This window comes from Carcharodon carcharias, chromosome 4 (genome assembly GCF_017639515.1).
Source record: "Carcharodon carcharias isolate sCarCar2 chromosome 4, sCarCar2.pri, whole genome shotgun sequence".
In the NCBI taxonomy this organism is placed as follows: domain Eukaryota; kingdom Metazoa; phylum Chordata; class Chondrichthyes; order Lamniformes; family Lamnidae; genus Carcharodon; species Carcharodon carcharias.
Genome location: NC_054470.1, coordinates 66,768,346 through 66,781,781, shown reverse-complemented (window position 1 = coordinate 66,781,781; position 13,436 = coordinate 66,768,346). Strand labels below are relative to the sequence as shown.

General features: G+C 41.9%; 1 protein-coding gene across 9 annotated transcripts in view; it reads left to right on the top strand.

Moving 5' to 3' along the window:
• Positions 1-13,436, top strand: part of LOC121277270 (beta-amyrin 11-oxidase-like) — a 122,367-nt gene that overhangs the window by 77,236 nt on the left and 31,695 nt on the right. The gene's annotated exons all lie outside the window — the stretch shown is intronic.

Sequence of the window (13,436 nt, the reverse complement as noted above, 5' to 3'; positions counted from 1 at the left end):
AGATTGTGGTAATAGGAGGGCTGAAAGTAAGAGGTGCAAATATTGAATAGCACAACCTACTTGCTTTAGAAAAAATGGAAATATGTAAGTTTGTAGCATATCAGGCAGTCTGGGTCCTTGACATCTAACTGGAAAATTGAAGGGTAAAGTAACTCTTCTCTCAACAAAGTCTTGTATGATGATGCAGATTAGAGGTAGGAATGGAATACTGTTGGTAAGGACATCAGTCCCCCTGCTCTTCTTTGAAATATTGCCGTGAATTCTTTGACATAAATCTAATCTGATCTCGTCCAAAACACAGCACCTCTGATGTCCCTCACTACTGCACTCTGATATCAGTCTGGATTAAGTGTTCTGGTGTGGGGCTTGAACCCACAACTTTCTACCACAGAAGTAAATGCCACCACTGAGCCGAAGCATCCAGTGAGCTGGATCCTGAAGTATCTCTGTGCACTGGGGCAGGACTGGATGGGTTGGTTGGCTGTGGGAAAATAACTTTTTTGGTGTGTTAGTAACTAAGTATGGTAATATAGTTATTATGTTACTGGACTAATAAACATTTGCAAGGTCAGACCCCTTAGGCATGAACCCCTAGGCCTAGCCAATCTTGTACCTTCAAGATTTAGATTCTTGCTCCATTACATAGAATTTTAAAAGTACACTAAAGGAGGAGACAATTTTTTCCACCATGCCTGTGTTGGTGCTAGTTATTTAACTAGAGCTGTCAGCTCCAATGCCCCTTCCCATTATCCTTTTATGCTCTTTTAAATACTTAGAAAGGAATCAGATTATTAATGTTAGAAAAGGTCACTTCCTGCCTTTGCATTGATGGCTAAAATTGGAAAATTATCCCTGCAGTCTCTGTCTCAATAGGCCCTTGTGATAAAATGTTCCATGTTCTAATAACATTGTGTGGAAAAATTCCTTCTAACTTCCCCTTTTCTACAGTAATGCCAAACAGTTAAGAAAAAATAGTGAAATAAAGTTTTAGGAAGTTGTGTATAAAAGAAAAATGCAGATGCAATCTCTTGCCTGGTAGAATTTAGTTTGTTTAGCTCAAGGTGCCTCATCTCCATATTTCGTCAGTTAAAGAATTTGGTGGACACAAGCATTGGGACAGGTTTAGTGAAGCTGAATGTTAGCTTGCACTCTGCTTTCCCTTCCTTCCCTCATGCTGAACAAAAGCTGATGTGTTATTCTAGCACTGTGGTACACACTTCCTCTGAGAGCTTCTGCTGGCAATACGGTAACAGTTAATTCACCATATTGAGCCAACTTGTCGGAAAGACTTACGGAGATGAGTGTATTCATAACATGCGGGAAGAATATACATTTGGCCACTGTGGGGAAAACAGAAAACTGTCCCACTATCTAGTTGTCCTACCTGCACATTGTCCCACTACAAGTCACTGAAAAAACACCTATTGCGTTTGCAGCTGAATTGTTCTTGACATCTTACCCAACCGCACCTCTTAAAATCATGAGCGAGTCCAGGATGGAACACACTCTCTATTTGTACGTGGACTGTACTATTGGATTTAGCCACCTAAAAACGCAGCATGGTAGAATTACTTTGATTTTTATAGCTGAATGATTTGTAAAACAGTTTGTAATAAAGAGCAAAGGTGATTCTAACAAGGAATTTTATCCACCTGATGATTTTATCTTGGTATTCCCTTCTGGTTCCGCATTGTCATTTGACATAATGAAAACACAAAAATACGTATCTTATGACCAGATGAGGACGGGCACAAGAACCCTCCCTTTTTTTTCCCACTCTTCAGTTGATCGTAACAGGGTTTTTGAAGTTTATAAGGATTAAATATTTATGTGTTAGTTGCAAAGAACTCAGTCAGACAGGCTTCCTTGAGTTCAAACCAGTAAGGGGTTAGTTTTTTCTTGTGCTAAAAACCTACCAAGTAAAGATATTTAAAAATGTAATCAAACATCCAAACTGTCACAACACAGATGCACACACACAGACACAGATGTACACACACAAACACACAAAAAATACAAATTACAAAGAAGAGGAGGTTAAGTTTTGGCCAAATTAAAAATCAATGATAAAAAGCAAAGATATAAAGAATTCTTGGAGCAGTAGTGCTTTTTTTCCCCCTGGAAACGCTGCTTTGGAATTTGAAGTTGTCTTTAGAATTTCTTTGTCTGCTGTCCACAGTACGATATAAGCAGGTAGGATCTAGCTCCATTAAAAGAGTGTGAGAGAGGCAAGCAGCTTTTTGCTGCCACCAGATGTTCTTTCTCTAGACTGCCCCAAAGCCAGCAGAGTTTTATAATAAGACTTTGAAAAATCAGAGTTTCAGTCGTGTGGCAACTGGCCATTGATACTTGATGGAAAATAATCAATAGTCTATTCTTGTTAACAAAGAAGTTACTACCTTCCATGGTCAAAACCATTGATATACAATAGAGACAGACAGAGGTCTTTAGCCCTTCCCTTGTGCACAATCAATTTTGTGAGCTATCCTTTGTTGCCTGGTAGTCCTTGAGACAGAAAGTCAGATGCCTTATTGACCTTGTTATTTTGGGGTAAGTCCTGACAAGGGCAGGTACAACATTCCACAAGGATGTGATTTAGCATAGTCATTGCAAACCACTTTTAGAAGTTCTCAGAAGCTAGGCCAGCTTGCAGTCTCAAAAAATAGGTGACCTATGGCACCCATCTTAAGTCAATATCTTTGTTTTAATAGTTCAAACTCACTTTTTATTTAAAATAAGTTCCATATTTGACAACATCACACCTCCATAACAATCTGTAAATTAATAGCCTTTCACATCTTAAGTTTAAAAGAGCCATCCCAGTTGGACTTCTCTGTCCTTGACCGATTACACTGTTCCAATGAAACTAAATGAAAACTTGAGTAAACAGCACCTCGTCTTTTGATAAAGCGATGGGGCGAGAGAGCGACGAGAGGAGAGAGGGAGGTTGGGAGAGCACGGGGTGGGTGAGAGAGCGGGGGGGGAGAGAACGAGGGGCGGGAGAGAGCGACGGGGGAAAGGGAAGGGTGGAGAGAGGGATGTGGGGGAGAGAGCGAGGGGGGGAGAGAGCGAGGGGGAGAGAGATCGGGGGGGAGAGAGCGAGGGGGGGGAAGAGAGCGACGGGGGAGAGAGCCACGGGGGGAGAGACCCAGAGGGGGGAGAGAGCCTTTACTACTCTCTGGATTCAACATGGATTTCAAAAATTTCTGATCATAACCATTGTTCCCATTTCTTCAAATAGGTGCTAGTAATAGTTCTGCTGTCGCCATTTACCCCTTCTCTAGACCACCTTTTATTTCTTGTCCAATTACTGCCCTCTTTTACCTTGCGCCATTACCCTTTTTGTCTTCCACCCTATGAAAGGCCTTTTCCCTGCCCTCCTTTTTCTCTGCCTCTGCACTTGCTTGAAACTAACAAATCTCTCTCCATGGATGCTGCCTGGCCCACTGAGCATTTCAAGCATTTTCTGTTTTTATTTAAGAGGAGCATTTATTTAATGATGAAATCTCAGCTCAGGCTGTGGCACACTTGCCCTCGAGTTAGGAGGTTTGGGGTTCAAAGCCTACTGTCCAGGTCTTGCACCACAGAAGTCATCAACTTGAGAGAAAAAGAAAACTCAAGTTTGTTAACTTACAAGATCACAGTTGTATATGTCATATGTCGAGGAAATCACTGTTCAATGAACAAAAATAGCATTTGATCATTGATGTATGGATGCATAATCAATTACCCAAGAGGCATTCTCCTGTTGAGCAAAATCAACCGACTCTCTGCACTTATCATCTCTGATTTACAGTAAAGTTACTCTGATCTTTGAGTTGAATCTAACAGATGCTTTGCGCAGGAAGTGGGTGGGTTGAAGGCTGCAGCTTGACTAAGTATGAGTCAGGTGTGAGTCACAGCTTCCTGGGAGGATAGATCAATATGCTATGCTGTTAAATTAATGAACGGTAAAAAGCTTTTGAGTAAAAGGTTATCCTGAGAAGAGCTCCTTTCAGAATCAACCAAAATAGTCGCAGCAGGAAACTCTGCTAGGAAATGAATGTGTTTTATTTACTTGTATAACAGTGACATAATGACACGTTGCAGCTGGAGACTACAGTGACGAGGATGAAAGTTTTGTAGATTTCATCCCGTTGGTTGTTTAAAGAAATTTGATACCCGTATCCTGGTGGAATCAAGCGGCAGTGGACCTGTTCTAGTCTAACGTCAGGTCTAGCAGCCTGCAGCAAGTGATGATCAAATTTGCATTCAGACTTCTGCCTGTAGCTTCAGGGAATTGCATTATTCGGGGATAAAGGTAATGATGGCCAGAGGGGCTAGGGAGGTTTCAGGTTGGAAAAATGATATTTAAGATCCTGCTGTTGACATTCATTCACAATGGACAGTAGATCTGGTCATTTATCTTGTTGCTGTTCATGGAAGCTTATTGTGCGCCAACTATCTGCTGCATTTGCTACATTACTAAAGTGTCTGCACTTTAAAAGGATTGTACTTGATTGACTGTGAAATACTTTGGGATGTATAGAGGTGATGTAAGGGACTATATAAATGCAATATCTCTTTCCGTAGCAACCATGGAGGCACAGGTTTTAACACCAGGATGAGGTCTGTTCCAGGTTCTGATCCTGACCAAGCAAAAAAGACAAAGCTGCCATGCACCCAGTGGGTGGACACAGGCATCTTCATTGAACACATTGATGTATGTGCTTTTGAACTTGCCTGAACTCGGGAGCAGAAGGGATGGATTTTCTCCAACTGAACAGGGACTGAGTTTGTGGTTGCCGATTTGGGCCCCAAAAAATTTAGGGCTATGGTAAAATTTTCTGATTCAATGCTACTGGCAACATAGACTTCATTAAAATATTTAAAGGGGTCTCTACAAATATGGTGCCTTCAGGAAAGCTCCACTCAAAGGTTGCCCCCACTCCCATCCCCAAATCTATTTTAAAAAAAACAAGAAATGAACCCTGACCTTAATCTAGTTTTCTTTAAGTGAACACTTTCAGTTACTGGAGAATGCTGCCTTCTGTTTTGCATTATATTTTACTCCATACATCAGTTGGTTTTACTTTTATTTTTTTCTAAGCCAATAGCTTCCTTTGTTTCCATTGGCATAAAATGTTACCATTTGAATCACTTGGTACAAAGTTGAGGATGAGAATCCCTTTGATAGTTTCAAATATGCATGCAGAATTTAGATAAATCATAGGGCAAAATTTTGTAGCCCCGTTGCGGCGGGGGCAGGGCCGAAAATGCGGCGAGCCATTCAAAAATCCATTGACTTTGGCGCGACTGAAAAATCCTGCCAGTGTGAAATTGTTTACAGCGCAGAAGGAGGCAATTCAGCAAATTGTGTCAATGCTGTCTCTGCAAGAGCAAATTAGTTAGTCCCATCCCTGAGCCCTTTCCCCGTAGCCCTTGAACGTTTATTCTTAAGGTGCTTATCTAATTCCGTTTTGAAATCCATCATTAAATTTGCCTTCGCCTCTCTCTCCGTGCACTCCACATCCTAACCACGTGCTGCATAAAAAATGTTCCATCATGTCACCATTAGTTCTTTTGCCATTCACCTTTTATCAATGTCCTCTGGTTCTTGACTCTTCTGTCAATGGAGACAGTTTCTCTCTACCTGCTCTATCTAGAACCCCTGTCAAATCACCACTCAACCATCTCTTCTCTAAGGAGAACAGCCCCAGCTTCCCCAGTCTTTCCATTTAACTGATGTCCCTCATCCCTGGAAATATTTCTCATAAATCATTTCTGCACCGTCTCATCCTTCACATCCTTCCTAAAGTGTAGTTTGCAGAATTGGACATTACTCCCATTAAGGCCAAACCAATGTTTCATAAAGGTTTATCAGAGCTTCCTTGCTTTTGTACACTATGCCTCTATTTATAAACTAAGGATCCTGTATGCATTTTTAACTGCTTCCTCGATCTGCCCTGCTATCTTCAATGTTTTGTGCACACATACAAACAGCCCCATCTGCTCCTGCACTTCCTTTAGAATTGTACACGTTTATTTTTATATTGCTTCTCCTTATTCTTCCTACCAAAACATATCACTTCACCCTTCTCTGCACTAAATTTCATCTGCCACACGTCTGTCCATTCAACCAACCTGTATATGTCCTCTTAAAGTCTATCACTATTCTCATGGTTCACTGCAATTCAGAGAAGGTTTACTAGATTAATTAGTACCTGGAATGGGTGGGTTATCTTATGAGAAAAGGCTAGTCAGGCTAGGCTTGTATCTGCTGAAGTTTAGAAGAGTAAAAGGCAACTTGATTGAAACATATAAGATCCTGAGGGGACTTGACAGGATGAATGCGGAAAGGATATTTCTTCTTGTGGGAGAATTTAGAACTCTAGGGTTACTGTTTCAAAATAAAGGGTCGCTAATTTAGGACAGAGATGAGAAAAAATATTTTCTGAGGGTTGTGAGACTTTGGAATTCTTTTCCTCAAAAAATGTTTGAGGCAGAATCCTTGAATATCTTTAAGGCAGAGGTAGATAGATTCTTGATAAGCAAGGGGATGAAAGAGTATCGGGGTGGCCGGAAAATGAGGTTAAAATCAGATCAGCCATGTTCTTATTGAATGGCAGAGCAGGCTTGAGGGGCCGATTGGCCTACTCCTCCTAATTTGTATGTTCGGATGTAAAATATGTCCAAGTTTTGTGTCATCTGCAAATTTTGAAATTGTGCCCCATGGATCCAAGTCTACATCATTAATATAGATCAAAAAAAGCAGTCATTCTAGTACCCTGAAGAACCCCTGTACATCTTCCTTTTTATTCCATGAGCTTCAACTTTGCTGGAAAGTCTATTATATGGCAGTTCATCAAATTCCTTTTGAAACTCCACGTACAACTCATCAACCCTCCCTGTTACCTCAGCAGATCTGTGCTGGCTTTATTTTTTATTCATTCATGGGATATGGGTGTTGCTGGCTAGGCCAGCATTTATTGCCCATCCCTAATTGGGCAGTTATGAGTCAACCACATTGCAGTGGGTCTGGTTTCATATGTTGGCCAGACCAGGTAAGGACAGCAGATTTCCATAAAGGGCATTATTGAACCAGGTGGGTTTTCACAACAGTCAGTGATGGTTTTGTTGTTATCATCAGACTTTTAATTCCAGATTTTTATTGAATTCAAACTTCACCATCTGCTGTGGTGGGATTCAAACCCAGGTCCCCAGAGCATTACCCTGGGTCTCTGGAATACCAGTCCAGTGACAATACCACTATGCCACCATCTCCCTTTCTTTAATTAATCCACACTTATCCAAGTGACTGTTAATTTCCAAAAGCTTTTCCAACACTGTGGTTAAACTGACTAGCCTGTAGTTGCTGGATTTATTCTTGCACCCTTGAACAAATGTGTAACATTTGCAATTCTCCAGTCCTCTGCCACCACCCCTGAGTCAAAGGAGGATTGGAAGATTATGGCCAGTGCCTCTGCATTTTCCACCCTTACCTCCCTCAGTATCCTCGGATGCATCCATCTCGTCCTGGTAACATATTAACTTTAAGTACAACCAGCCTTTCTACTGCCTCCTTTATAATAATTTTGACTCATCCAACTGGCGAGCAAACAAGTTCAGTGGGGTTTGTAGCTGTCAAGGATCAGGTAGTGTGGGGCCCACAGAATGCTCATCAGAAGAGGAGAGGATAGCTGAGGTTTGGGCTACATACTCCAAATGATGCTAAGCTGAGATGGAGGATGGGATGGGACTGCCATTGGAAAGGTAATGGGATAATAACTGAGGAAGGGGAGTTAAAAGGCGAGAAAGAAAAGAAAGCTGTGGGGTTGTCCAGGAATCCACAGGTAGGCAGGCCTACTAGCTAGAACCTTCCAGAAACTGGGAGTTCAAAATGGGGCTGTGGGCCCCAAGCAGAAGATGGAACTTGAGGAATGATTGGGAGGGGGAGGGATAGAGAATTGTCCAGATGGAAGGCTCCAGGTGATCTGCTTGGAGTGAAGTTTTACAAGATTAGTCTAAATTTATAGTTACACTTTGCTATTTATTACTTTCCTTTGAGCATCACATCAGCCATGTTGGTAGAGTCTTGGGCTGCTGCATGGAACCACCAGGCGAACAATGTCTGAATCATATGCAGACTAATAAATCTTGTAGGCCCAATTTTAACTGGGGCTTAGGTGAGAGCATCAGTTTTGCCTTGGCTTGCCAACATGAGGCTGGCATCATTTTAACTCCCCAGCCTCACTTAAGGACACTAGGCTTGACAGAGAGGAGGGACTTAAGTAAGAGTAGTGAAGCTGGTGCTATTCTTCTTAAGACTAGAGAAGGTTACAGAAAGATTTAACAGAGCTGCTCAAAATTATCAGAGTTTTTGATAGTGTAAAAAAAGAGAACCTGTTTCAACTAGCACAAGGGTTGGTAACCAGAGGACACAGGTTTAATATAATTGACAAAAGAACCAGCAATGAGATTTTACACAGCAAGTTGGTGTGATCGGGATTGGACTGAAAGTGTGGTAGAAGGAGATTCAGTAGTAACTTTCAGGAGGGATGTAGATAAATAATTAAAAGGGGGAAATAGCAGAGAAATGGGATTAACCGGATAACCCTTTCAAAAAGCCAGTACAGGTGTTATATGCCGAATGGCCTGCTTCTGTGCTGAATCATTCTATGACTCTAGTGACTCCTTCCCAACTCCACTTTAATGATGTAAGACTGTTGGATGGAAGGCAAGTGAGCACGATGATGGTCCCAGATTTGGGGGTAGTTAGGTGATTACATTTGGTGGATAAGGGGCTTCCTTCTAGACTCACTGTTCCTGGCAAGACCAAGATAGGGCAGCAGATCCACTATTGCAGGTTAAAGTGGTGTCATGGTCTAATTCACATCGTTACACTCCTGACTTTTGCATGAGACCCTTACCTACCTGGGACAGGGGCCTCTCACGCTGCCCTCACATGCCCTGTACCCGTTGGGGATGGAATGAGGAGAAGATTTAATATGTGCCATCCTGTATAAAGCAACAGTTATTGCCTTGCCAGTTAAGGGATTACTACATATTGGCATCACTGGCATTAGTTAAAATTAAATTGGCTTTCATAATGTGACCTACGAGTGTCATGAGCATTTAAGATAACCAAAAGTAAAATTGTCATAGATAGTGGATACCTATTTGTTTGTTTTAAAATAAATAAACAAACGAATTGGCCCTATTTTCGTCTTGGGCTTGCAAAATGCAAGTTGGGCCCTTTTATGGCTTTGTAAATGCACACCTGACTCATGTCTGACTTTGCCTGGAATTTGTGTTTTTACCCACATGGGCAATGTGCAGTTTATGAACCGCAGTGCAGTGTGGGAAGAGTGCGGGTGCAGAGGCAAACTGGTTAGAAGGCTCACCTTGGTTCACTGAGACAGCAGCCCAGCTCCCAACATCATTTAAGGACCCCCTAAACCTTCTTCACCCAACCCCAATGCTCCCTCCATGCCCCTCATGTATCCTTCGTTGCCACTCACCCAGTATCCACTATGTACAGTCCTCAGAATCCATTTAGTAGCAATGGGAATTATTTTAAATGTAAAAAATTGAACCTGTGACAATATAATATAAAACTCATTCAAAAATCTATCATTGATAGTACAAAGAAAATAACAGCTCTTATAGAAAAAGGTCCCTTAAGTGGCCATTAACTTGTGTAAACAGTAACCATGTAGTCGGAAACCAAATCCAAGGAGCGATTATGTTATTACAGCCTCTTAATAACTGTGAATCGTTTGCCAGAACAGCTCTGTCAATAGAACACCTGCTGAGCTCAGACCATTAATAGCTTTTGGAACTTTTCCAAGTATTTATAATAGCCACAGCTATCAAAACATTAGCTTACAGTACCAAGAGCCTGAAATTGAAAGAACAGATGGTGTTACATTTTCAGATTTTTTTTCCATTAACAGCAATCAATCAGTGGAGAGAGTAGGTGCTTAGACTTCTTTATAACTTTCAACAGTGGGGTCTTTTTTCAAGCTCAGAGTTGTCTGTGCATTTACATCACAGCAACAAACAGGAGCGTTTATATTTTTCTCCAATGGAAAACATACTATACTGCATGTCAGCACTTACACAATGCTGGTCAATGTAATGGTCAATTTACATTTTGCAGGGCAGAGCCCTATGATAATCACTGCATTAAAAAAAACATCAACGCTACAATATAGCATCTAATAGTGACGTTTGAAGGTGTCAAAACATTTAACACTTACCTGTCAGAATGTTCCTGACTCCTCAGCAGGCTTCTCTCACTGGTCAATAACTATGCAAGATAGTACATATTTTTGGTCTTTCAAAACCCACAACAGCACACAAAAATATTGTGTAGGAGGAAATACAATTTTCCTGTGGTCCTCATAATGGGGACTCTGACCCCGGAAGATGTGTGTGGGTATTTTTTGCATCCAAGGCCTTCCCAACCCATGAAAAGGCCACACAAAATGGCATGGGGTCAGGCAGATACTGTTTTGCAAGCCAATTCCTGCCTCCATGAGGAGATGAAAACTCAGTCCATTGTGTCAAAGAAAATAACTTGCAATGTAATACATGATTCTATGTAAATCATGTAGAATTATATAGGGCTGGATTTAATTGAGGCGACAGGGGGCTTGTTCACCAGTTGGAGAGCTGGCAGGAACTCTGTGTTGCCTCCTTCAGGGAAGGCCAGTCACATTAAAGGACCCCAGAAGCATAAGTCTCGCCTGCGGATAGCTACAGGCCACTCTGAGGCCAACAACTTTATTGACCAGTCGTGCCACTGGGGAAGCAATGGCTGCTGCTGATACTACATCCACCCGAGGCCTAGGATTGTCAATGGATCCCAGGCACAGGCTCTCAGTAAGCCCCACCCCCGACCTTCCTGATGCCAGGTTCCCTAGATCAGGCACAAAGTGCCTTTGAATGAGGGACGCACCCCCCTTCACTGGAGTCCACAAGCAACCCCACACAGATTTGCTTGTCATGCTGCCTACATGGCAAGCCCCCCACCCCCCCTGCCTGCCTCTAGGTTAATACCATTGGTGGTGGGATGAAGCCCTCCCCCTTGAAGGCGTCAGTTGGCGGCAGAGCAGGAAGGCCAGCTATGGGCCCTCCCACCATGAGTTCAGTCGGGGTGGAGGCAAACAAGTAGTGGGGACCCCATCTGGTGACCCCTGCCTGATTAAGTGCTGCACCCAACACCAAACTGGCCATGGGGGAGGGTATTAAATTTCACACATTGTATCTACAGCATAGAAACTGACTATCGCTCCAACTGGTTTATGTCGCTGTTTATACTATAGACAAGCCTCTTTCCATTCTAATTACGTCTTTCAGTCTTGCCCCTGCATCCCTTTCTACCCTTCTTCAGTAGAGGGTGCGTTTTATGAGTTGGTTCGAGTTCCTAAAATATTACTGTATGCTGTTTGTGCCCATGTATTGGCAAAGCCAGAGTCCCAGTGCTCTGTGAAAGATTTATGCTTTTTAGTTTGTGCAGTTTGCTTTTGATGTGTAAAAGCTACATCCTGCTCTACAAAGTAAACTCCCCTCATTTTGCACTTTATTGATCGCTCTCTCCTGGTTTATTGAGAAATACCGATAACTGCAGTTGTAGTTTGGAAGCTGAGAGTTATGAGTTATTGTCTGATTTTTTTTTTTGGTTAACCTCATGGAGTGGTGCAGGAAATGGAAACAAAATGTGCATTCAATCATTAATTTCACTCATTATCCCCTGTCTCAGCCATCTGAAATCTGTCACAGCATTGAGGAAGGTTGTTCAATCACTTGTAATCGCAGCAAGTGAGGGCCAGGTGGAAACAGCAATTGCTGAAAGTGACATGAATGACTGATCGTGTCATCCAAGCGGTATAAAACAGTAGCAACCCTATCATCTATCATTAGCCTTTCTATGAGAAGTAAACAGGACAGTTTGAAAGCCCAATCAAGCACTGCAGGAGTAAGCCATTGGCTAATCATCCTCTTCCTTCCCGTAGATTAATGTGAGATTCCAGACAGCAGGATACAATTAGCACCTATTAGTCGGAAATACAGAAATCAAGCCCCTTAATTTCCTCTGCATCTTGCAGTGTGGTCTGCATCTTGTAGTGTGTTGCTGTGATCAAACGTACTTCATCAGGCTAACTGTTGAGATGCGTGGGAGACGGTTTGAAGAACTCATGATTGTGTAGTTGCAGCATAAGACCAAAGACATAGTTGTTCCACGCTATCTTCCTGCCTGGCTTAAAGTTGACAGTATACCAGTACGTTTTTGGCCTGAGGGCACAAAAACAGTCATTTTCATCACACGGTTTATACTAGGGTGATTTCTCCAGCAAACTCATATGTGTAAAATCAGTCCAAGTCACTTACTATGTTGGGGTCTCCAAGCCTGGTTGATGGGGGAAATTACACAATCATCTCAAATCTGGCAGGGAATAATGGTGTCACTGTCTTGCAGTTGCTTTTCAGATGAGGCATTAAACTAAAGTTGGCTGTGCCTTCCCAGCTGGATATAGAAGAGCCCGTGGCACTATTCAAAGAACAGCAGGGGAGTCTTTCTGGTGTTCTGGCTAACATTTATCCCTCAACTAGCACCTTAAAAAACAGATTATCTGATCATATTTTCATTAACGCTGTGGGAGCTTGCTATGCGCATATTGGCCGTCATGTTTCCTACATTACAATAGAGTGACTACACCTAAAAAAGATTACTTCATTGACTGTAAAGTGCTTTTAGTCATCCAGATTTATTTAACACTAATCGTTTGTATGAAAACGTGAATGGATAGAAATATCCCTATTACTTAGTCCACATCTCTGCAACAGAAGGTTGTGGGTTCCAAATTCCACTCAATTGAGCCATGAGCACATAATCTAGACTGACAAGTCAATGCAATACTGAGGGAGAGCTACTGTTTGAACTGCTGTCTCTCAGATTAGACATTAACCTATTGCAAATTGTGAGGATTTTCAAAATACACACTGACTACATTACAGAAATAATTAACTGCCTGTAAAGCACTTTGGAACATCCTCATATGATGGGTGTTATATAACTGCAAATTATTTTTACTGTAATAAAGCAGGTGTTATAGGGTAACCTTTACTAATTTGAGTTCTTGACAAAGAGCTTAGTCCACACAAGCAGATATTGGGTTTTCGGATACGGAGGTCAAAAGCCACTGTGGAACTTTGAATCTGTAATGGCAGATCTCAATATTATCCTTGTCCAAGTTGTGTTACAATGTGTAATCTGTTCAAAATAGATTCTGCTGTACATACTGAAAGAGAGTTGCAAATTCTGAATGGATGTATTCTGGGAAATTTCATCACATGACCTGCTTCCATATGCCCCACCTCCATGTTCCTGCCATTGGTCACCTGACATGTCCACCTTTATGGTGTAACACCTTCCCCTATCAATTGGGAAG